Below are 24,309 nucleotides of genomic sequence, written 5' to 3' on the forward strand. Positions count from 1 at the left end.
ATCCCTTTGATCATTTTTGTCACTCACCTCTGGATCCTTTCTAGTTTCTCCACATCCTTTCTATATATTCGTAACCAAAATTGGACACAGTACTCCAGCTGAGGCCTAACCAGTGCTGAGTAGAGTGGTACTATTACCTCCTGTGACTTGCAGGCTATGCCTCTGTTAATGCAACCTAAAATTGCATTTGGTTTTTTTTTGTTTGTTTGTTTTGTTTATTTGCAACAGCATCACATTGCTGACTCATGTTGAGATTGTGAGCCATCAAAACTCCCAGATGCTTCTCAGCAGTGCTGCTGCCAAGCCAGTTCCCCCCCTCCCCCCATTCTGTATTTGTGCATTTGGTTTTTCTTCTCTAAGTGTAACATCTTACATTTGTCTACAGCCCAGCTCTCCAATTTATCAAAATCCCTCTGAATTTTAGCTCTATCTTGCAAAGTATTGGCAACCGCACCTAGCTTAGTGTTATCTGCAAAGTTGATCGGTATGCTCTCTATACCTACATCCAGGTCATTCATAAAGATGTTAAACAACACCGACCCAAAACAAATCCCTGTGGAACCCCACTTGAGACCTCCCTCCAATCTGACATCATTCCATTCATAGTTACTCTTTGTTTGTGGTTGTTTAACAAATTATGTATCCACTTAATGGTAGTTCCGTCGAGACTGCATTTCTCCAGCTTACTTATCAGAATGTCATGTGGAACTGTGTCAAAAACCTTGCTGAAGTCCAGGTAAATTATGTCCACCACATTCCCCCATCCATCAAATCAGTTACCCCGTCAAAGAAGGAAATCAAGCTGGTTTGGCATGATTTGTTCTTGGCAAAGCTATACTGGCTGCAAGTAACTACACCTTCATCCTCCAGGTAATGTTTTATACATTGCTCTAATAGCTTCCCAGGTATCGAAGTCAGTCTGACTGGTCTATAGATCCCCGACTCCTCCTTTCCCCCCTTTTTATAGCTGGGCACTAAGTTAGCCCTTCTTCCGTCTTTTGGGCTGTCTCCTGTCATCCATGAGTTTAAATATTATTGCCAGTGGCTCTGAAATTTCTTCCATTAATTCCTTCTGTACCTTCAGGTGAATAGCATCCGGCCCACCTGATTTGAATTCATTCAAATTGGTCAGAAGATCTCTGACGTGTTCTTTACTTATCCCAATATGCATCCTTTCCCCTTTATTGTCTATGGTAACTTCGCTAGTCGTCTGGTCACATGTTATTTTTTGTGAGAAGACTGAAGAGTAGTAGGCAGTGAGCAGCTTTGCCTTCCTATCATCTTCCATTACCGGCTCACCTTCTTTATTGAGCAGTGGACCCACACCGTCCTTGATCTTTCATTTTCATCTGACATATTTGAAGAACCCCTTCCTGTTATCGCTAACATTTCTTGCCAGCTGTAACTCATTCTTTGCCTTGACTTTTCTGATTTTTTCCCTACACGCTTGAGCTATCCCCATGTGTACTTCCTTGGTGACATGCCCCTCCTTCCATTTCCTGAATGTATCCCTTTTGGTTTTTCAAGAATCATTTTCAAATTCAGATGAACATTCATGGAAAGTTTTTAAACCATTATTCTTCTAACACGTGGAGATTGCTTATAAGGGTACCAACCAGTTGTAAAGGTGGCTTTTGTGATGTAGACTTCTGCCCACTAGAAATTAGACGAGTGGTCAAACTTTTTGTCTTGGTGACCCCTTCCACACAGCAAGCCTCTGACTGTGACCGCCCCCCACTTATAAACTAAAAATGGGCAGGGGGTTAATTTCATTTAGTGGGGGCTTGGGGCTGTCAGCTCCATGGAGTTGACAGCTCATGATCCCACATAATCACCTTGTGACTCCCTGAGCGGTCATGATCCTGTTTGAGAATGCTGAACTAGACTGATGCCATCAGATGTTAAAAACATCATGCCCTAGCAGATTTAAAGCCCCAGTCCTGCCATCAGGTCCTCTCAGCAGACCCTTGCACTTGTGCAGAGTCCCACTGAGGTCAGTTAGACTCCACGGGGCTGCAGGAGTACACCCATGCAAGCCCAATTGCTGGAGGATCAGGGTCTTAGATAGTGTTCAAGATATGATCAAGCTTCCAAATTCCTCAAATATTATGATAGTAGTCCAAGTCAAAAAGTACAACCAGGCCCAAGGTGCTCAGAATTATAAAGTACAATACCGATAAAAACATTCTAACCTAGGTATTACATAAACTGGATAAAATGTATTAAAAACAAAAAATACTCACTAATGGACATTTCACAACCATGTCTCATTTGGCTCTGCCATGAGCGGTGTGTGATCACTCAAAGACAAGAGGAACAAATTCAAACAGAGACAGATGTACACCAAAACATATATAACTCTTTAAAATGTTGGCTAGTGGACAAGCATTTCTAATAGTACTCCCTTTAATGTAGCCTAAAAGAAAAGTAACACTTCATTTTGCCTTCTCTATTAAAACAAACAGCTCACCAATACCAGTTCAGTGCAGGTGCTATTCACAGTGGGAAACATCCCAAAAGAGCATGTGTGCTTTGAAAGTTGGGGTGGGGAGGGGGAAGTGGTTATAAATGTTTTCAGCTTTTGGAGAACTTGGTTTAAAATAACAACTAGGTAAAATAATGATACTGCATTGAGAGTGGGAGGATTAATGCTGTACTCTTTCATGGTTTCATATGAATATTTCACTATCATACAGTGTTCTATATGCTCAAAACAGTAGAAAACATTAATTCATTACCCAGAACATTTCCCCCGCCCCACCTCATGTAGTAGGTAGGTAGGTATCATTATCACCAGTTTACAGATAGGGTAACTAAGGCTGTGATGTCACTTGTCCAAAGCCACCCAGAAAGTATACGGCAGAGCTGGGAGTGAACTGGGACATGATTTCTAAAACTTTGTTCATGTCTCAGCATGCTGCCTTTAGTACTAGGATTCAAAGACATTCAGGATTTCATCCCAATCCTTAGCGTACACGAGTCCACCTGAAAAAACTACTAAACTATTTCACACCACTGACTGCTTTCTGACCAGAAGTTCAAAAGGCAATTCACAGGAGTGCTTCAAATCTGCCTGAGGCAGAGGGGCAGAAGTGTGACATCTTGTGTAGCACTTGCCTATGTTCTTGGTACCTGTGGCAGGGTGCTGCTGAAGAAGCCCTTAATCAGCTCCTGCCTCTCCAGCCCCAATCAGGGCAAATAGATTGGGGCTGGGTGAACCATGCTATGGTTGCCTGGTAACTGACTACACCTGCCGGCCTCATTAGCAGGAGCTATAAGGCTGGAAGGAAGTGAAAGAAAGGGGAGGCAGAGACTAAGAGTGGGAGGTCAGGCTCATAGGGAGTAGGCGCCTCCTAGTCTGTTGTTGGTCAGGCAGTAGCAAACCCGATATATAGTTGGAAACTGGTGGTGGGGAACTGATCACAAATAAAGAACAGGGGTGTTGCACCAGACTGAAGTGTCCATGATTCACGAAGGAGAGGAGCCAAGAGGCCAAATCCAGAGTAGCGTGTACCCCGTTACAGTGCCCTTTGCCAGTGCCTTTAGTTGGCTCACCTTCATGAGGGCTAACATTCATCACCCCAAATCTCAAATAATAAAGGGATAATGCAGCATGCAAACCAATCACATACTTTGGAATATATTAGATATGACCAGGAGTATTGACATTTATATTATGGGTAATACTGTGCATCTCCCATACACACAGTTTATATGTCAGTATTTTGCTTGTTCCACCTACTCATCAAATTCAGTTACCATATATTTTAAGGTATGTATTTGCACTCAGTCACTCAAATTCAGTTGTATGGCTATATTAAAAACAAACAGAATAAAAATGTACCGTCCACATTTGCTGCAGTAATTTGGCTGCTGTTGCAAATATGAGACAAGTTCATGAACTTTCTCATGACAGGGCAGTTGTGTCATAGGGAGGACATTGTTCCTCAATTTCACTTGACAAAGAGGCTAATAGTAAGATCCTGTGGGGAAACAGTGAGTTGAATAGGAGAAACCTGTTCCCAGCAAAAAAAACCCCTGAATTTAAGAATTAACTTCTCATATTTCACACTTTATGTATTTTATTGTAAATTTAGTGTGATGGGGAAGACAAGGTCTGGACTATTTTAATTATTTCCACTATAGCAAAGAGTATAAAATGAAGGAAGTATGTACTGTAGTAATTAATCAAATCATATTAAAATTGAAACCTGCCTTCAAGATTGCATTTTTTGCTCAAGGATATTGGTGAACTTGTGAATGCACTAAGAAGCACTGTCTCCTCAGACCACAGATTGTTCTCACTAAGGAATTAGTAAATGGAACTTCAGGGTCAGTTAATCAAAACAGAGGCTTAGGGAAAGCAGCAACGTTTATCTGGCATAATATTCAAAAAGTTTTGGCTCGGATGTTTAACAAGAGGCTGTTAGATTCTCCATTGTGTTGCATGGAAACTGTACGTCTGGTGTTTTTCACAAAGTCCCTTGTATAAGAGTCAACCACTTGCACTGCATCAACATTGCCACCAGCTCCAAAGCAGCTAGTATAATGCAGTTCTTACTATCTGAGTTCATATCTATTACAAAAAACAAGCTGCATGTTTTTCCAGGTGCCACCATCTTGGAAACAAGGCACAAGGGGACCAAAAAATTCATTTCAGGATTTAACATGAAGGCATCTAATTAGAGTTGGTTGGGTTTTTTAAAAAGATTCTAGATGTTGCAAGCTCTTTTCAGCTGATGTCTCTGTTTAAATGTCTCCAAACTCATATTTTCTGCCACTGTAAAAGTAATGTGTGTTCACGATTTCAGAACAGGAAAATAACAAACATAGCTCTTTCCTGTTTGATAGTGTTATCTTATATATCTTGTGTCCAAGGCTACTGTTGGGATTAAATCCAGCCAAATATTCATGTGGGAAGTATTCATGAATGTAAAAAGAGAGCCTCCTTTCCCACTGTATCAAGACAATGCTGATATTAGGAGTGGATCGATAATTAGGCGTTAGAATACTCTGAATGCAGTCTAGTTCTGGTTTTAGGGCTGTCTAGAACACACACACACAATATATATATGTACATAGTGCTAGATCACATACAGTTCTAGCATATTTATTATGCATAGGTATTATATTAGCAACTTTCCATATTGCACAGACTAGAAATTATCCAGAAAATCGCCAAATTAGGACTAATTAAAAATGGCATTGAAGGACTCAGTCTTCGGTCCCTGTCTCTTCTTGGGCTTTCTTCTTACTCACCTCAGCTCCCCAAGAATGAATTTCAGTGTCCCCTTGGAAGAATTTTTTATAGCTGTGGTATTCATTTAATGTTGCAAAGTTTGGTTGCAATGTCTGGTGATCTTGGTCTAGTTTGGAATGAACCTGAGCCACAAAATTTGAAACTAATCTGAACTCTTTCAGAGTTCAGTCAACTGCAGGAGTAAGATTTTGAATCTCCAGCTCTAGTCTGTGAAATATGGAAAATTACTAATGCAATACCTGTGCAGAATAAATATCCTAGAGCTATGTATGCTCTAGCACAATGTATGAACCACTAACTACATGGACAGATTAATTCCCAAATCTATGCCAGCTATTGCCAATGCATGACTCAGTACAGTGCATCAGTGGCAGGAAGTCCATGTAAAGGATAGGCTGCTAGGGAAAGCAACAAGAACATTCCCTCCACTGGGAGACCCACAAGAAATTGATGGTGCCCAAAACATGGGTTGCACTGACTAGACAGGGGTTATGACTAAGGCAACCGGGGTGGCGGGGGGGGGAGGCACTGATTCAGCCCATCCTCAGTGCATTTTCCATAGGCTCCTGTTATGAACCCCCATGACAGAACAAAAAGTTGGGCTTCCCTAGTGTTACCCTACTCTGAGGGAAGCTTGTGGTGGAAATACCACCTGTCTTTCCTGGTGCGAATCCATGGGTGTAGTTGCCTTCACTGCCTAGTCTACTTTGGAATGACTCAGGTGCTAGGGTTTCCAACATTCCTCTTAGGGACAATTCCAGCAGTCAACACTGTTAGGAATTTTTTTTTCTATTCAACCTTCATTTTAATTTTGCAGAATTTCATTGTACCCTTCTTTGTTCGTAGCTCCAGGACAACCCTACAGAGCTTTGTTCCCACCTTTGTGTTTGTGCTATTCATTCAGCCTGAGCCAAGGGCAGTTTGGACAATGCTGCCCAACCTGCACCTACGGGAGGTCATTCCCTTCTCCTGTTTCAATAAGGAATTTCCCACCATTATTCATCTAATTCTCTACAACCACACAACAAATTAGTTACATTGAGTTTCATACGGATTGCATTTATGCTAGTGTAAATCAGGAGTTACTCCATGAAATAAACTGGTGTAAAATTGGTGTGAAATCATAACAAGGTCCATTACCTATTCCAACTCATGTCATGCATGAGTCTGAAATGTCTTTTGCCACCAGGTGGCATAGCACTGGAGCTTAGGGCAGGTGTGAGGGGAGCTTTAGAAGCAGAGAACCCAGCTGAATAGTTTTTCAGCAAGCCCTGGATTTGTTTGAACTGCCTTTTCATACCATTCTTATCCTGCCCAGTCATCACTGAGCCAACATGTACACATATAATTCTCTAAATCTTTTCTCATTTCCTTCTAGATCCTCATCCATTTTGTTGCTTTTTGCTAAATTCCTTACTTATTTTGGTGCTGAGGAGCCCAGGCCTGTACTGAATACTCCCATCTGGCAGCAGACTCACTTGTGCAATATAGGGAGGGAAAATAACCTCCCTTATTGGCGACATGATGCCTTTGTGTATGCAGCCCACAGCCACAGTTACGTCTTTGCCGCCATATTGTATTGCAAGATCCTATCTAATTTGCTATCTATTATCTCTCCTACATCTTTTTAGACTTAATAGTTTCCAAGTATTTCTGTCCCCCTGAATATGTGGTCAGGATTATTTTCCCAAAGATATATTAGCTTGCATTTTTCTGGTTTGAATCTAATTGAGCTGTTTCCTGCCCATATTTCCAACCTCTCAAGGTCCCTTTGGAGATGAGATTTCTCTATCCTCACTGGTTTACATTGGAGAAAGAACAGGCAATCGCCTAGAGCAGCAACACAAGTAAGAAGCTGAGTGTTCTCTGTTCCAACAGATCTGAATAGGAGCTGAGCACCTTGCATTAGGCACTCAGCACCTTGCAGGATCAAATGCTATAGAAAACATTTTCTGTTGGGCCTATGGCAGCAGAGTCGCTAGAGCTACTGTTGATGCAATTTGCCACTTTCTACAACTTAGCATCATTTGCTAAATACAGAAATGTGGTTTTTTTTTATTATTAATGCACTTTCTTTTCTAGTACTAATAAAGTAATTAAATAAACTTAGGATCAGCAATAATCCTTGCACAGTTCCCTCCTACAACCACTGCACACTTCTGTCCAACTGCCGTTTATCATTAGCATCTGCCAACAGTCTTTCAGACAGTTTTTAATCCATATGATAGTGCTCACAGCCATGTAATTGCAAGACCCTGTATCAAACAATTTACCAGGGTCTGACTACCTTAAATCTTCCACATTTCCTTTGCCCACTTATTTTATCACTTGATTACTACAACTAAATGAAAAAAAGACAAATAGTTTGTCTGGCTTGATTTGTTCTTCATAAACCCATGTTACTTACTGCTCATGGTAATGTACTAAAGGAATACTGAAGATTGAAATCAGACTTTTCTTCCTTTTGTGAAGAACAGTACAGTAGCTTATTTCAGATTAAAATTTTAACACAATTTACATTCTTCTATACAACTTACAGCTATTATCAGCAGAGACAAAATAACAGTAACATCTCTCACTACCCATTTGAGACAATGAGAACTGTAACAGAGAATCATTCCACTTCTTCTAGGGTCTGATCCTGCATTCTGTGCTCAGACTAGAGCTGGTCAGAACATTTTTGTCAAAACAGTTTTCCATCAGAAAATGCTGTTTTGACAAAACCGAAATGTTTGGTGAAAAAAAATCATTTTGAAAAAAAAAATAGGAAAAACTGTTTAAGAATGCTGAAATGCACTGACAGCTTTGTCGTTTTCTGAATGAAAATTTCTGATTTTGTATTTTAAAACAACCATTTGGTTTCAAATTCACTTTATCTTTTGGGTTTAGTTTGAGGTCCTATTGGGATCCAGGAAGTGGGCAGGCTTCTAAAGGTTCTGCTAAAGGTCCCCCCCCCGCAGCCTAAGGCAGGGATCCACAGGACCTGGAAGCCAAGTGATTTTGGGGACAACTAATAAAATAACAGGAACAGGAGTGCGGTCAAAGGGTCAAACAAAGGGAACCTGATGGGGACACCAAGCAGAGATGCTGCATTAGTTTGCCTTTACGAACATGGAACTTCATCTGCCATTTTCTTGCCCAGTCACCCAGTTTTGCAAGATTCTTTTGTAACTCTTCACAGTCAGTTTTGGACCTATCTTGAATAATTTAGTATTGTCTGCAAACTTTTCCACCTCACTGTTTACCCCTTTTTCCAGATCATTTATGAATATGTTGTACAACACTGGGGCCAGTACAGATCCTTGGGGGACCCCACTATTTATTTCTCTCCACTGTGAAAACTGAGCATTTATTCCTATCCTTTGTTTCCTGTGTTTTAACCAGTTACTGATCCATGACAGGACCTTCCCTCTTATCCCATGACTTCTTACTTTGCTTAAGAGCCTTTGGTGAGGGACCTTGTCAAAGGCTTTCTGAAAATCCAAGTACATTACATCCACTGGATCACCCGTGTCCACATGTTTGTTGACCCCCTCAAAGAATTCTAGTAAATTATTGAGGCATAATTCCCCTTTACAAAAGCCATGTTGACTCTTTCCCAACATATCATGTTCATCTATGTGTCTGATAATTCTGTTCTTTACTACAGTTTCAACTAATTTGCAGGGCACTAAAGTTAGGCTTACCAGCCTGTAATTGCCAGGGTCACCTCTGGAACCCTTTTTGATTTAATAATTTTATTATACGAAGAAAGAAAATGCCCAGATCAAATGGCAACAAAAGTATTTTTCTTTATGAAAATAATTACTGTACATAGAACATATATTCCTAGCATGATCTTCTAGCAAATAAGTAAATAAATAAAATTTTAAAAGAGAATAGAAGTAATCAAAGAAACACTAATAACTCCGTCCCTGTTGCCTACAGTTTGCAAAGTTCCCATAGAAGCCAAACCAGCAAGGAAAGCTTTTTATGAATCCTGGTACTTTCTGGCCCTAAATGCAAGAGTCTCAAATTTTGCTTATGATAGCACAAACTACTAACTGCCAGACTATCTAGCCAGTCCCCTTCACCACCTTCTGTAGTATGTAACATTATAGGACTATTTCTTCTAGAAAAAAGGGCAAGGTGTTGCCTTCTTCCTATGCTAGTCTGTAGATAACCTGCCAGAGAAACCTGCAATCCTTAACCTATCACTGGAAAGAGGTGTCTTCAATTTCTTGGCATCCACACTTTATTTTCGGACTCACTTGAGTAATCTGAACCGATTTTTCTTACTATCTCTGCTGCACATCACAGTCCAGGTATCACTACTCAATTAGAGAAAGGGCCAGGTTGTCATTTACACTAATGACTCTGTACACCATTCTGGCAGTGTAAAGGGGCCTTAAAGTGGACTGAACACGGCCAGAACAGAGCAAAGAGGCCTAAATGTAAATGTGAATCTGGCCCTAAGTGTTTTAAGAGGCTTTAATTCATTTAACTCATTTTGCCTTTCTCTGTCCTTCCCTTCAGTTTCTCTCTCTCCTTACTTTCTCTTCTGTTCTTTCTTTCCCCTCACCCAAAGAAAGAGAAATGTGCAGATGGGTCTCATAATTCTGTGCAAACGGTGCCTTTGTGCATACTAGGACGTCAGGAATGAGAAACGAAGCTGAACATGGCCAACTTCCAGAGTACTCAAGAGGCACCTCTCTAACAGAGTTATAGGTGCTCCTAAGTAACGTTACAAAGATAATATTAATCAAATGTATATTTCTATGTTGTAATCAAGAGGAGAAAAATAAAGGAATGGCAAAAACTTTTTGGAGTATGTTTCATTTAACTGATGAATATGTTACTGAATTGAAGTAATTTTCAGAAAGTTTACCAGTGGAACATTCCTAACCTGGAACGTAAATCTGAGTAATCTTATATAATAACAGACAGAAGGAAAAAACAAGTCATGCTCACAGGAGACCGTCTATAGCCATAGAAAGACAGTATGGAGTTTTGAGTAAATAACTAATTGGATTGGTTGACAATGTAGCTTTATCTAACAGTAGGGAATGCGCCTGAGACTTTTAGGGCCAAACTGACAGCTGCTTCTGAATGTGTAGGCCCAATTTTCAGCTTTAAGCTTGTAACAGCTTTGAGGTTGTACTGGTTTTAGAATTGTAAAACCTACATTTGCACATGCAAATGGTTGCTTGCAGCAGGTGTGCAAAATTCAAAGGCTGGATGGAAAATTTTGTCTGGTCAACCCCAGCTCTTAGTTTTCCATATACAAAGAAATCCTGCTCGTATGCAGCATCTAGGTTATCAGTAAAATAAATGGCAAATGCCTCGTAAAAAGAAAGGGGTGGCAAACCAAGCTTTATAAGTAATTTGAGATCAACATGAATTGCTGGTACCAGGCTAGATACACAACTGCCTGCTTCACCTGCTGACCCTTGAAGAAAGATGGATTTGGATGCATACAAGAGTTTGGGTTCCTCTTTAACATTTGTGCATTAAATTATTTCAGTGGAATGCATAATGCAAAACATTAGCATTAATGCAACATTTAGGCACTGAGCTCAGAAGTCAGGAATTATTAAAAATATTTAAAATTAGGGGATGTTCAAGCAATATTTTTCACTCTCAGATTTTGAGTCCTGTACCTTAGTGATCACACTGTTGGCACCTAGCAAATGAATAATAAATAATAAGAATAACAGCAATTACAAGGACTGATGTTGTCATGGAATTTCACTGATTTACACCAGTAGAGAATGTGACTCTTGTTATTTTGGCAAGTCTACATCTGGTCATGGCCAGAATCAAGTACCAAGAGGAACATAAATGAAAAATAATTGTGGAAAGTCATCATAACCTCTTCAATCCTCAGCAAAGGTTCAGTCTGAACTTGATGCAAAGGCTTGAGTCCATAATCTAGTAAAGTGCCTGTTCTTCCCCCAGTGAAATCAATGGCAAAACTCCTGTTGACTTCCAGTGAACTAGCTGAATCACAGAACGAGAGAGGAGGAGATGGAAAAGATCTATCAGGTAATTCTGTCCATTATCTTGCCAAAGCAGGATTGCTCCTTACAGTACACTTCCTAATATCTCAAGCCACAGACCCGAGGGCACCAATGCCCACAAGAGGCTATGTTTTAACAATTAGAATGTGGGGATTTTCCAGCCAGCCAGCCAAATGAACGCTTATGAGGACATACAGCATACACAGAGCATGTAGTGTACATAAAACGCAGAGGAGATGAGCTAAAACTTTCCTGTTACCGTAGTACAGCTACTAAATGTAAATTGACATAATGCAAAGACCATCATTGTGAAAACACCGGCAAGCAGAAGAGCCTGTGGGAAAACATCATAGGGAAAGAAAAAAAATGTTCCCCTTCACATTTGGAAATTTGGATGAAGTGCTAAGCTGCAGGGGTTGAATTTTGAACTAAATGTGAATGCTTTGGGGTCAGTGACCTTACCTCTACAGTACTTTATTGGTAGTGTGATAGAATAATTTATAGCTTTAAAAAAATGCTGGAAGGACATGCTCTTTCATGGAACATATGGTTTGGATTTGTACTGTGTACATTATTCTTGTTTCTGACAATCTATAATAAGTTTATATAAATTTGTTACTAAATTGCTATCCTCTCATAGATATACAGTATTTCTACCATTTGACCAGATTATTGTCACAGGGATACATATGTCAAGTCCAAAAGCTCTCATGAAATTTACTAGTGTGCGCCAGGGTTTCACTTTGACATACAACCTTTAATTTTAAACACAATCACATTAGCAATAAAACTTCAGCATTTCAGCTTGAATTCCTTGTAATAATAGCCTTTTGTTGATTTCCTACTTTAAAATAAAATTGACACTGACAGCGTATTGGCAAGGTTAAAACAATCTTGTTATTACAAGCATCTAATCACATTAATAAAAAGGAAACAATGTATTTTCTGAAAATATTCTTTTGAAACAGTACTCGTGATTACCTCATAATATCTTTATCTCTTAGCTAGTCCTTGCCAAGCCTGCATTTCATTCTTCTATCCGTTAGAATGTCATTTTTACCCAAGTAGAAGCATAATTTCTTTCAGTGGCTGTGAAATTCTTGCCTATTTTTGATACTCTAGCAAGAATGCTTCTCCTACAGTGATTTGTCATGGGAAATAGGTTTTAATTATTACCATAATTTGTTTTGACATTAAAATAGATTCTAAGATTTTGTTCATATTTTGGCAGAATTTGAGCGTTTGCATAAGCGGACACTCAAAGTTCATTTCAGGTTGACAGAGTTGAAGTCCTATTGCCCGGAGAATTTAGCACCAGATCTTGCTGCTATTTGAGTCAATAGAGTTTTTGCCATGGACTTCAGTTCGATCAGGATTGGGTCCATAGTCATCGATACTGAAAGAGCGGTTTGATACATTCAGAAATGCACAAGATGCACTCTTTTTTTTAAAAAAAAAAACCTGTCTTTACTGAGACTTGGAGAAATAGCTAATAGATTCTTTTGTTTCTTTCACGGCACCATAGAAGATGCAGTCATTTTTAAGATGTTATGTATACTAGCCATCTCCAGTGTTTCATATTAAACATGTTCACTTGGGAATGCTCCAAATGCAAATATTTATATTTAAAATAAGGATATTTAGAGTCAAACAATACATAAAGTATATCATACCCATTGGTCACATTCATTTTGTCTGTTCATTCAATTTGTGACACATCATAACAAAACAACTCAAACCTCTGTATTTTACAGTAGTTTGCAGTGTCTTTCATTTTCATATTTTCATTTTTTCAAAAATAAAATTTACTGGATACTTGTTTACCTATTTCTAAGCTGAGCATAAAATCTGGTTTTGTTAGGGTACAAAAGGACACTGAAAAATTCAGTTACTCACTCTAATGTCACTAGAGATCAGCAGGCCCGTTGACAGCATTTCCGGGCTCCAGGGCAGAACAATCAATGGGCTCCCATGCATGCACAAGCCACACCAGCGTGGATGTGGTCCGCCTGACATTTGGTCATTGGTGTGCTTGTGCTGACTAGTGCCCAGCGAGCTGCCAGCTGCGCTGCTGGGCGCGCCCTTCCAACGTGGCCAGGGATTTCACATGCCCACCTGGTAGGGTTGCCAACTGTCTAATCGCGCAAACCCAAAGACTCTTGCCCCGTCCCTGCCCCACCCCTTCCCTTTGACCACGCCCCTGTCCCTGAGGCCCCACCCCCTGCTCACTTCATCCCCACTACCTCAGTTGCTCGCTCTCCCCCACCCTCACTCACTTTCACCGGGCTGGGGCAGGGAATTTGGGTGCAAGAGGGGGTGTGGGTTCTGGGAGGGAGTTTGGGTGCACGAGGGGGTTCGAGCTCTGGGAGGGAGTTTGGGTGTGGGTGGGGGTGCAGGCTCTGGGAGGGAGTTTGTGTGCGGGGTGCAGGCTCTAGGCTGGGTCAGGGGGTTGGGATGCAGGAAGGGCTCAGGGGGTCGGCGCTTACCTCAGGCAGCTCCCAAATTCTGAAAGCAACTGGCACACTCCTCTGGCAGCAGCTCCTAGGAGCGGGGTTCAGGGGGGTCTCCATATGTCACTGCCCACAGGCTCTGCCTGCACAGCTCCCATTGGCAGCAGTTCCCAGCCAATGGGAGCAGTGGAGTCAGTGCTCGGGGCGGGGGCAGAGTGTAGAGCTCCTCTGCCCCCACCCCAGGGGCCGCAGGGATGGTGCCGGATGCTTCCAGGAGCGGCGCGGAGTGAGAAGTGAGGGCAGGCAGGAAGCCTGCCTTAGCCGCCCCGCTGTGCTGCCGCCACCAGCAGCAGCCAGGGCCCCCCGGGCCCTTTTAAATTGCCTGGGTCCCTGGGCAATTGCCCACCCCCGTCGGCAGGCCTGGAGATCAGACAACTCCCCATCAGCACAAAAAGAGAAGAAAAACGGTCTGCTGCATTGTTTGACAGAACTGTAGCTGCAAGTATTTTTCTTATTAATTGAACATAAAATACTTTTCATCCAAGGAGCCCAAAGAGCTTTACAAAGGTGGAAGTGTCATTATCCCCATTTTACAAATTACCTGCCAAGTGCATGATGCAAGCTGTTATATCATTGCTCATACAACTAACTCTTTCTAATCACTGGGGACCAGGGTTGTGCAAGAAAGTCAATTCCCACACAGGCATCAACAAGCATTTAACCCTCATCACGATCCCCTTGTGATACTTCCTCCTTGGAGGCTGTAACTCTAGTCTTGAGTGCATTACTGAATGCTATAATTTCATTTCACGAAACGGGAGTTTTGAAAGTATTCCACCCTTTACAAATGCTTGTCATCCATTTGAGAGAAATGTAGTGGGATTTGGAAACCATACTCCATCACAGCCCTGCAATTTTCAGGGCTTCATAGGGAAAAAACGTTCTGGGTCACAAGAGCTGTTCTGCTGGATGACTGTTGCTGTACAGCAACACACTTCACCCTGCAGCAGCCATGCTCTCTCTGGCAGAGTAACACAAAGCTGATGAGTAGCAGCCATGAAGGGGATCCAAGAGACAGCAAGCCAGCCATAAGCTGTGTTATTTCCTTCCTGGAATTTATTTCAGAAATGTAAAAGCAGAGGATGAGAAAGTCTAGAGGAAAGAGATACTTTCCCTCATCCCCACCCTTGTACTCTCTGTAGCTCAATCCACACAGAGGTCTATGATGGAGAACCTACCTGCCATGGAGGAGCAATGTTGCAGAAACAGCCTTCCCTGCGGTCAGAGGGAGATTTGCACAAGGAGTGCCTGCTCAACACACGAATCCATTGGGGACTATCCGGCGCTATAGAATATGCATTTATAAACAACTTATAGCAATTTATACTTGAATATACCTTTTAGGGACTTTGACCCTTGCTGGGAGAGAGGTCCAGAAAGGATTCAAAGCCGGTGATGTGGACTATATTGTGTTGACTCTACTTGGACTCCATTTACAATAATGATGGAATTATTTCAGTATTTAGATAATCATTGCGGGAGAGAACAATCAGTGATGGATAGATTGTAAAATACCCCCTCTCTAGTTCTGTTTAGAGTTATACGCTACCCCTTTCATCTATTACACAAATGCAATTCCCACAAAACTCCTATTAATCTAATTAGAACAGATGTCAGTGAAAACTTGAAAGAAAATGAGACTTCTGCTGGTGAGATGATTATAAGAGAACACAAAAGCTATGCAAATGTTTACAGTGGGAGCAGGGCATTTGAAGTGAAAAAGCTAAACTGTAGAAACAAAGCTAGAAATTTGGATTTTGAACCTGAGTCTGTTCCATGCTGTAAACAAGTTCACTGCTAAATCCCACAGGTGTAAACCACATGTGCAGGTGAAAAAATGTGACTGTGAGGGCTGTGCTGACAGTTCTGAGTCTGTAATGTATTCATCCCAAGGTGCACTTGTGTGTCTGTTATTTATTTTTGGATTTTTTTACTCATGGTTTTAGAAATATTTGAGCAGACGAACACCTAGAGTTTGCCTAACTGTCCATATGTTTGAGAGAGCTGTGAAGTGACAGAGTAAGAGTGATGAGGTGTTCTCACCACGAGTAAAAGTGGTGGACATTTTAGGAGGTATTGGCATAGAGAAGCATTTCCTTGTTTTCCCCTTGAAATGTATGAGTCTGGGTTTTTTAAAACATATGCATTTTAATTTCAGGCACTAAAAAATTCAAATGGCTATTTGGACATGGCATTAGGAAGGCCAAACCCACTAGTGGGAGTGGTTTGATTAGGGAGGTGCACACAACAGATTTCAGCCACTGTGAAACTAGCTTCAGTTGATTTGAGCTTAAGGCATTTTACATATGACTCCTATTAAAATTTACATTAGGTTACATTAGGTACTACTAAAAATGGTAATCTCAAGAGATCTAGTCCATAAAACTGTGGAACCTTTGTATTTTTTTAGCAGTACAGTAGGTGTGGAAAATGAGTATGATCATCTAAATGAGTATGATCATCTAAAACACTGGTTGTTAGCTCACCTTTTCCTTTTTTTCAGTGAACACAGCCATGCACGGGCTATTTCTTTTTTCGCTCTTCTTCCCTACAGTATATAGCAGCTCCATTTCATCAGCAATCTACCTTCTCAAACATGAGTAGTTTGTGGGGGCACCGTGGTATTGCTTATTATTATTATCAATAAATACAATTGTAATTATAACGATTTGTATTACAGTAGCACCCCAGAGGCCTGACCTGACATTGAGGGCCCATTGTGCTAGATACGGTACAAATACACAATAAAAGGCAATCCTTGCCTTGGAGAGCTTACAATCTAAATAGACAAGACAAACAAAAGGGTGGGAAGGGAAACAAGCATGGAAAGGTGAAATGATTGCCCAAAGCTGCGTGCTTTGTGTATGGGTAAGGACGGCCCTGAAGAAAAGAATTTGTGTGTCCTGATTTTCTATCCAGGGCTCTGTCCATTGGACCTTGCTGTTTCTTACTGACTTCAGAGAGCAACAATAGTGACATTTTTCAATCTTTTGAGCTGACATCTTCTTCTGCTTGTTCCTGCTAAAAATATGTACCTTCTTTCTACTCTGAGTTTGTCTATATTATATTATACAATGGAGTTGCTTTCGAAAGCAGAGGGCCAGACTCACTGATCCAGGAGGTCCCTTCCAGGCCTATGTCTGGCTTCAGCTTTCAGCCATTAGGCCTTATGTCTTTGTCTGCGGTGTTAAAGAGCTTTCTGTTATCAGCCTTACTCAGCTACTGTTCATAATTTCATATTTTAATTTTGTCAAGGTCCCCAAAGGCCTTTGCATACGTGGTGCAGGGAAATAAAAATTATCAGTAACAAAGTATGATATTATAATACATAACTTTAAAATGATTAAGTTTAGGCAATTCCATTTTAATATTTCTCTCCTGTATGCATTTATTTTTAAGAGCATCTTAGAGATCACATTGCCACAACATATCATAGAGACCAAGAACTTAATAGGATTTTAAAAGGCATTACTTATTTACATAGATAATGAGAATATCCACAGTTATGTTAGACAAAATTTTTAAAAAACCAATATGGGATATAAATCCTCATCCTTCAGAACACCAACTGACCATTAACTGACAAAGGTGAGAAAGAAACTTCCCCTATGGGCTGGTTATCCCATAATCGTCAATTACTGGGTTGTTTGCACCTTCTTCTGAAGCATGTGGTAATGACCACTGTCAGAGATAAGACACTGGACTAAACAGATCACTGGTCTGATCTGGTATACTGGGGTATACTGGTCCCTGGCATACCTAAATGCTAAATAGGACTGAGTGAGATACTGTATTTACTCATTAGCAGTCTGCACCCTGCCACAGCATGAAACAAACAGGAAACAACAGGACAGCACTCCATCCCAATATTTTCCTTCTGATATAACCACTTCATCCTCATTTAGAGGTAACTTGCCCTCAGCCCTAACGTATTCTTTCAAAGCCAGGTATGACTGCAACTGTTGGCCTAACTATTTTCCTCTGTTTGACTAATCATTTTTGTAACAGCTGGATAAGTAGCTGCGGCAAAGCAACTGTTCATTTCTGTTTCCCAGTGACTTGAATGGCAAGCATGCATCACACACTGTACAACACGGCCTTAACAACAGTGTGTTTCTAATGAGCCACAGCATCTACAGTTGCTCTGAACCCCATGTCTGCTGTAAGCATGTCTTTGCCTGGGGAATACATTGCTCAAATCATCTGTGTAACTGTAAAACATTCTCTATGACATAGCAGGTGCACTGCTTAATGGCTTGGTCAATGTGGATTCTAGCAGTTTGTGTATAGCCACTTCTCTGCCAAATGTGCATAGGCCACAACCAATGACTCTCTCTGTTTTTGCACATATGCTCAAATCTCCCTCCCCTCCAACGGGACTAGGAGGCCAGTAATCAGTCTTGCAGCAGAACACAACTCTAAGTGCTTAGGGAGAAGAGCCATTCAACCAAAGGACCACACAGAACAGTTGTGTTGGAATAAATATGCTAGTCATCTTTAAACTGATATACTCCTTCAAACACACCAGGATATTGTGCCGCATCATCTTTCAAAGTCTTAATGCAATTTACCCTACAGTGAATGTTTACTACTGCACCTGCCTACTTAATGCTGGTACAGTCACAGCAGCCGCAAAAACTTGCTAATTAGCTTTTGTTTTTTTATTTCTGTTGGGGATAACATCACCATCTGTTTGGATTTTATTTGCCCCCAAATCAGCTAGCATTATCCCACTATTATCTAGCTTTTCCAACCTTGTTATCTCCAATAGGTGAAATAGTATAGTATTATGTGTCTCTAGTTTCACTTTAGCTGAGACAGGCCCCTGAAAAAACAGAGCAAAGTTTTCAAAGTTAAGTGCCTATAGTTAGGCACCTAATGCCTACATTTTGAAAAGTGCCCACTGATTTTGGCAGCTTCGCTTTCTAGGTGTTCAGCCTGAGACACCCAGGATGAGGGCTGGTAATCAGGGCAGTCACCATGGGCAACAACTTCTAGAGGTGCCAAATCAACACCTGGAAGGGTGCCAAATTGTTTTGGGTTTTTTGGCTTGGCCCTTTTAATGGGGGAGGGCTGCTAAAAATGTTTCCACCCATGGGCAACCACACACATAGGGTCAGCCCTGCCTAGCATCTGTTTTTCAAAAGGTATTGAGCACCTGTTTCTCCCGTTGACTTCAACTGGAGTTTTGAGTGCCCAGAACTTCAGAAAATTAAGCATTAAAATGCTGCTAATCAGCCATTAAGCAATGCATAATCAGCTGGCAGTTTTGCCCTTAACCTCTCAGTCTTGCTATGCCTGTAAATCATAGGGTGACCAGATGGCCCGATTTCATAGGGACAGTCCCAATATTGGGGGTTTTGTCTTATATAAGCACCTATTACTTCCCACCCCTGTCCCGATTTTTCACACTTGCTATCTGGTCACTCTAGTAAATTGGCATAATAATGCCTAACCAGCCTATAGGGATAGTGTGGCGATTATTTTAGTTAATGCCTGTAAAGTAGTTTGAAAACAAAAAGTGATTTGTGAATCTTAGTATTACAGTAGCACTCTTTTTCTTTAAAAAAAAAGTATGTTTTTGTTTGTTCCTTTGTTTTCATCTTTACATTTGCTGTGACTGAGAGAAGCTATAGATTTCCGTAGGGTTCAGGAGGTCATTGAGAATAGACAAGTGAACTATTATCAACATATTCCAAATGAACCTGCCATGCCTCTGGGGCTACATCAGGGTAGATCTAGGCTGAAGCTGGAAGTGGGCTTCCCTGCTCAGGTCGACAGACTCACACTAGCTTCGCTTGAGCTAGCATGCTAAAAAATAGCAGTGTGGATGTTGCAGCCTGGGCTAGCCACCGAAGCAGCTGGGATTGGACTAAGGTGGCTAGCCTATGCTGTCTATGGTACTGCAACATCCACATTGCTATTTTTAAGCACAGTAGCTCCAGCGAAGCTAACACAAGTCTGTCTACCTGGGCTGGGAGGCTTGCTCCCAGCTGAGGTCCAGATATATCTTGCGTGGTTATAATGTAACAGATAAATTCAAAGAACAAATAAAATCCTACAGAGGCACTAGCTGGTCATTTTTTCCTCATTTCCTTTAGACAATATGGAGGTGTGAAAATGATGTGAAGATTTCTCATGGGGACACATTGTTGTGCTGAATTAGGGGCAGCCCAGAAACCAGATTGCAACCGTGAGGCTTAGTCTACACTAGAGGAGGTTTGCTGGTATAGCTATACCAGCAGCTACACTGGCAAACCCTCCTGGTGTAAATGCAGCTTCGACCAGTAAAATAGTGCTTCTGCTGGTATAGCTTATACCAGTTTCTCAAGCAAAATAAGCTACACCAGCAAAAGCACTTTTATGCTGATGTAACTGCAACAACAATGGGGCTTTTGCCCATGTAGAAATGAGACACAACGCACAAAAAATAAAATAAAACCACACTTCTAACTGACATTGTTATACCAACAAAAGTTTCTAGTGTAGACCTGGTCTGAGAGCCACTGCCTGATTTCCTTTTTGCTTTCTGAGGGAGTAAATAATCCGAGTCAGCCCTGTGCCAGTCAGATTGCTTCCCTGTCCACACCAACTCAGCTGCATGGGCTGGTGCACTGAGGAGTGGAGCCAAGGCTCCACCCCGGCCCACTTACATGTGCAGGAGGGGGAGTACCTGTCCTGTGAAGGCTGCCATGTTGTGGAGAGGGAGCACAGATGAGTAGGAGGTCGCCTTATGCCTCCTTTCTCCTCTGTACAGGCATGCAGTAAGGGTCTCAATAATGGTCCACCGTGATTATGCACCCTCATAGAATCCTCAGTAATATGGACTATGTCAATTAATTATGGGGCTACTCAAAGCCCATTAAAGGCAAAGGGAGTCTTTACTTTCACTATCTGGGCTTTTGGTCAGGGCCTATAAGAATCTGATCAAACGTGTGCAACCACATAGGTCTTCCAGAAATATTTTCCTGGAACACACTCTCAGTTAACAATTGTTATTCCTTAGAGACTGTCTGGATATAGGTTAGCTGGTGATAGGCTTTGCAAATCCCTTGACTGTACTTTTCCCTTCTAGGGCCCGATTGTGGCTGACCATGTGCAAGTGCATAAGAAGCCCTGAGGCAGGGTTCACCTGCAGCCAGCAGACTTAGTGGGCAGACCGCAGCTCAACAGTCTCCCAGAGTCTTGGGATGGACTTGCCGGGCAACCTGAGGGCCCGGCAGCCGAGTTAGTCTGCTGTCCCCCAGTGCTTCCCAGGTTCCCCCAATCAACTGGAGAAGGTGGGGGAAGGCTGGGAGGTCCCGGTCCAAGTCTCCAGGGGGAAAGGGTGAGGGAAGTCTCAGTTCCCTCTAGCTGGTACAACAGGCCAGCCGCCTCTGGGCTACTTCCTACCTCCCCGTCCTCTCTTCAGTTTGAGACGTGGTCCCAGCACCGGCTTCCCACTCAGTGGAGGGTTGCTCAAACAGTCTCAATAGTTCAGACACTCAACTGGGGCTGCCCAGTGTCCAATTGCTCCCCATTGTCAGGGAAAAGGGTGGAGGAGAAAAGGGGATCAAGACCCTTGGGGCTTCCCATTTGGGAACTCATATGGGGTTTACCACAGTCCAGACCCTTCCCCTGTGTCCCAAAAGCTACATCCTGGCTGCCTTCCCACAGTCTCTCCTTTACTCTCCCTCTGCTTGCCTGTCAGAGTGCCCTTTTAAACAGGCCCTCAATTCGGAGCATGCTCTACAGCTCCACAACTCCCTTAGCCTTAGTGTGAGGTCTGTAAACCCCCTTATAAGCCTCCTCTCTCCCTTGCTGCTCCCCGGCTCAGGACAGGAGCCAGCCAAATGTTGATCAGGAACAGACTCTGCATGTGGTTAGTGTCACCGGTGGCCTCTCCAAAGGGGTTGGGATGAGGGCCGAAGTGCAGCTCTGTCCCTACCTTAGCACCAGCTCGCAGAGCTAGTTTGTTGTGTGAGGAGTATATGCTGCATCACTTAAAGCATGGCAGAGTTCCTGCTGTAGTGGGTTTTTTCCTTGAGCCCGAAGAGGCATTCTGGGTGGTAATCTAGTATTCCTCCTGCGGCAACATGACCCTAGGTACATCCCCCAGCGTATGCCTATGCTGCTAGAGGCACAATTGAGCCCTCAGTTTGCAACTCATTAATAACTTAAATTTATTAGGAAATGGCATTATCTTATAAGGGTTAATAATGTATTATTTTATTTGTTTAAATAGCGTGACCTTTTTTATATAACAAAAGCTGGGGTTAAGGTCAGGTTTGTTTTGTTTTGTTTTTTTAAAAAAACCTGTTTGTCCTATTTCTGCCTTAATATCTATATTTGGCCATCATATTTCTATTTGCCTGCTCTGAGAAACTTTAAAATCCCCAACAAAATGATTCTTCTAATATGTACGTTTCTAGTACACACCCTGTGTTTATAGGCCTAGGGCCCTGAACTAAAATAAGATTGAGTTTCCCGCAGGTAAGTACTTCCAGACACTTTATCTGCTATATCATTACCACTATACTCTATTTGTTACTGTACTATGTAACACAATACTTGCATTATATTCCACATGAAAAGCTGTTTCTGCAGCATCTTGTCATCATTTCATGGACACTGCTTTGAAGCCGTTTTGAGTTCTGAACTCAATGCATAACAGCAAAGGCTGAAGTGCACAACACCGTATTATTTACTCAGATGGGGTTAACTGTTGAATAAAAGAATGGTTTCTTTCAGTTTACCTTTTTACAATCTCACTCACATTGGATATGGAAGACAGGAAAGTCTACGATAAATATCAAACTTTCTAATCAGAAACGAGTCCAGTCGTATTTGAAATCTTGAACTTAATCCAGAATCAGGAAATGCAGCCACTTGTGTTACTGTTGCTGAAAGAAGAAAATGACCTTTTTATTGTAGCTTACATTCACTATTGTACTTGTGAACCATGGGGGAATGGAGCATGAAAAGATGCAAAGGCTTAAATAGACTTTCCCTTTAACAAGAAAACCAAAATTGGCTGCAATATAAATATAGAGTTGATATAAAGACTGAGAAGGGTTTCTCTAGGGAAAGGCAGTGATTTTGGCATAGATTAATTCCTAACAAACATTTTCCACTTCAAGTTATTGTTGAAGTTTGTTATCAAATCCATGTTGCTTTAAGATGGGTAAACATTTTCCAACTGTTATTTCAATAAAGACCTTCAATGAAGATTCCTTTAAATGTAATAAAAGTAATAATCCTCATTTTTAACAGGAGCATTTAAAAATAAAAATGTAATGTTGTACCAAATTATTAAGTGGGAATTGTTTTTCCATCAAATACTTTAATATTCCAGTGACATTACAAGGTGAATATGTGAGAATTATTTCAATCTAGTGTTTTTTTGGAGATGGATAACTCAACTAAAACAGGATACTAGATTCATAGCAATAGACAGAGGGCAATATTGAACAAAATCCCCTGCTGACTGAAGATACTGCAAGACCAGATGAGCTCAGAAACCTCAATTTTATTTCAGGGCTTTTACAGCCTTTGTAGAGATTCCTGTGACATGGAACCCAGACAGAGTTTATACAAATACAGCCCATATTCACTTGCATGCTTGGTCCCTCCTTGGAGCAGTCTGATGCCCTTGCACATGAAGGGCCAGACTTTGAAAGGTATTCAGCATCCACAGTTAGGGCTCAATTTTCAGAGTGGCTCATTTCCCATCTAGGCACCTAAATTAAGTGGCCAGAATTTTCAAAAATGCTCAGCACTTTGCAGCTGCTTTGAGCTGGCTGATCCCTTTTGAAAATGTGGCGCTTACCTAACTGGAAATTAACCCTTTCAAAAATCTGGCTCTAAGTGTGGTGCTGAGGCCTGATGAAAATTCTAACCCTAGACCCAGACCGTAACAGACCTCCTGAGAGTCTTCTTTGCTTGATTCTAATAGGAGCTGCAGTTCCTTTTTCTGGAGAAACTCAGCTCTTTTCAAGGCCAAGCCTGTACCCCTATAATACAATCCCTAGCCCTCTGAGTCCTTTTTGCACTCTGGTCATGAGTTTCTTCACCTTTTCACACTTCACAGGCAGACCTTTTACATCCTTATTCTTTTAAATAATGGTTATTGTGTTCAGCAGCCCTTCAAATCAGACCACAGTGATATCACTTACACTATTTATATACTATTTATAAGATACAATAACTTTCCCAGAAGGTATTTAAAACAGCTTTTTGTTTTACCTCAGGACCAAGATATAATCACACAGCAGAAAAACAGCAAAACTATAATTCATGAGTTTATTCCTAAGCGTAAATCTTGCTGAACTGGTTTTCGTTATGTACTGAAATAAATAAGATAATTTACTACTGGGTGGAAAGCAGACTTTTATTTATTTCTTCACTGGCCCACCAGCTTCCACTGAACTCAATGAGGGTTTTGCCATAGACTCCACTGGGAGCAGGATAAAGCCCCAGTATAGGCCATTCGTTAACTGTGTAAAGATCTGCTGAGTCCAGCATCAGCTGCATTAGACTCAAAGGACAAGGGAGTGGTTGG

The sequence above is a fragment of the Chelonia mydas genome, chromosome 2, assembly GCF_015237465.2.
Source record: "Chelonia mydas isolate rCheMyd1 chromosome 2, rCheMyd1.pri.v2, whole genome shotgun sequence".
In the NCBI taxonomy this organism is placed as follows: Eukaryota; Metazoa; Chordata; order Testudines; family Cheloniidae; genus Chelonia; species Chelonia mydas.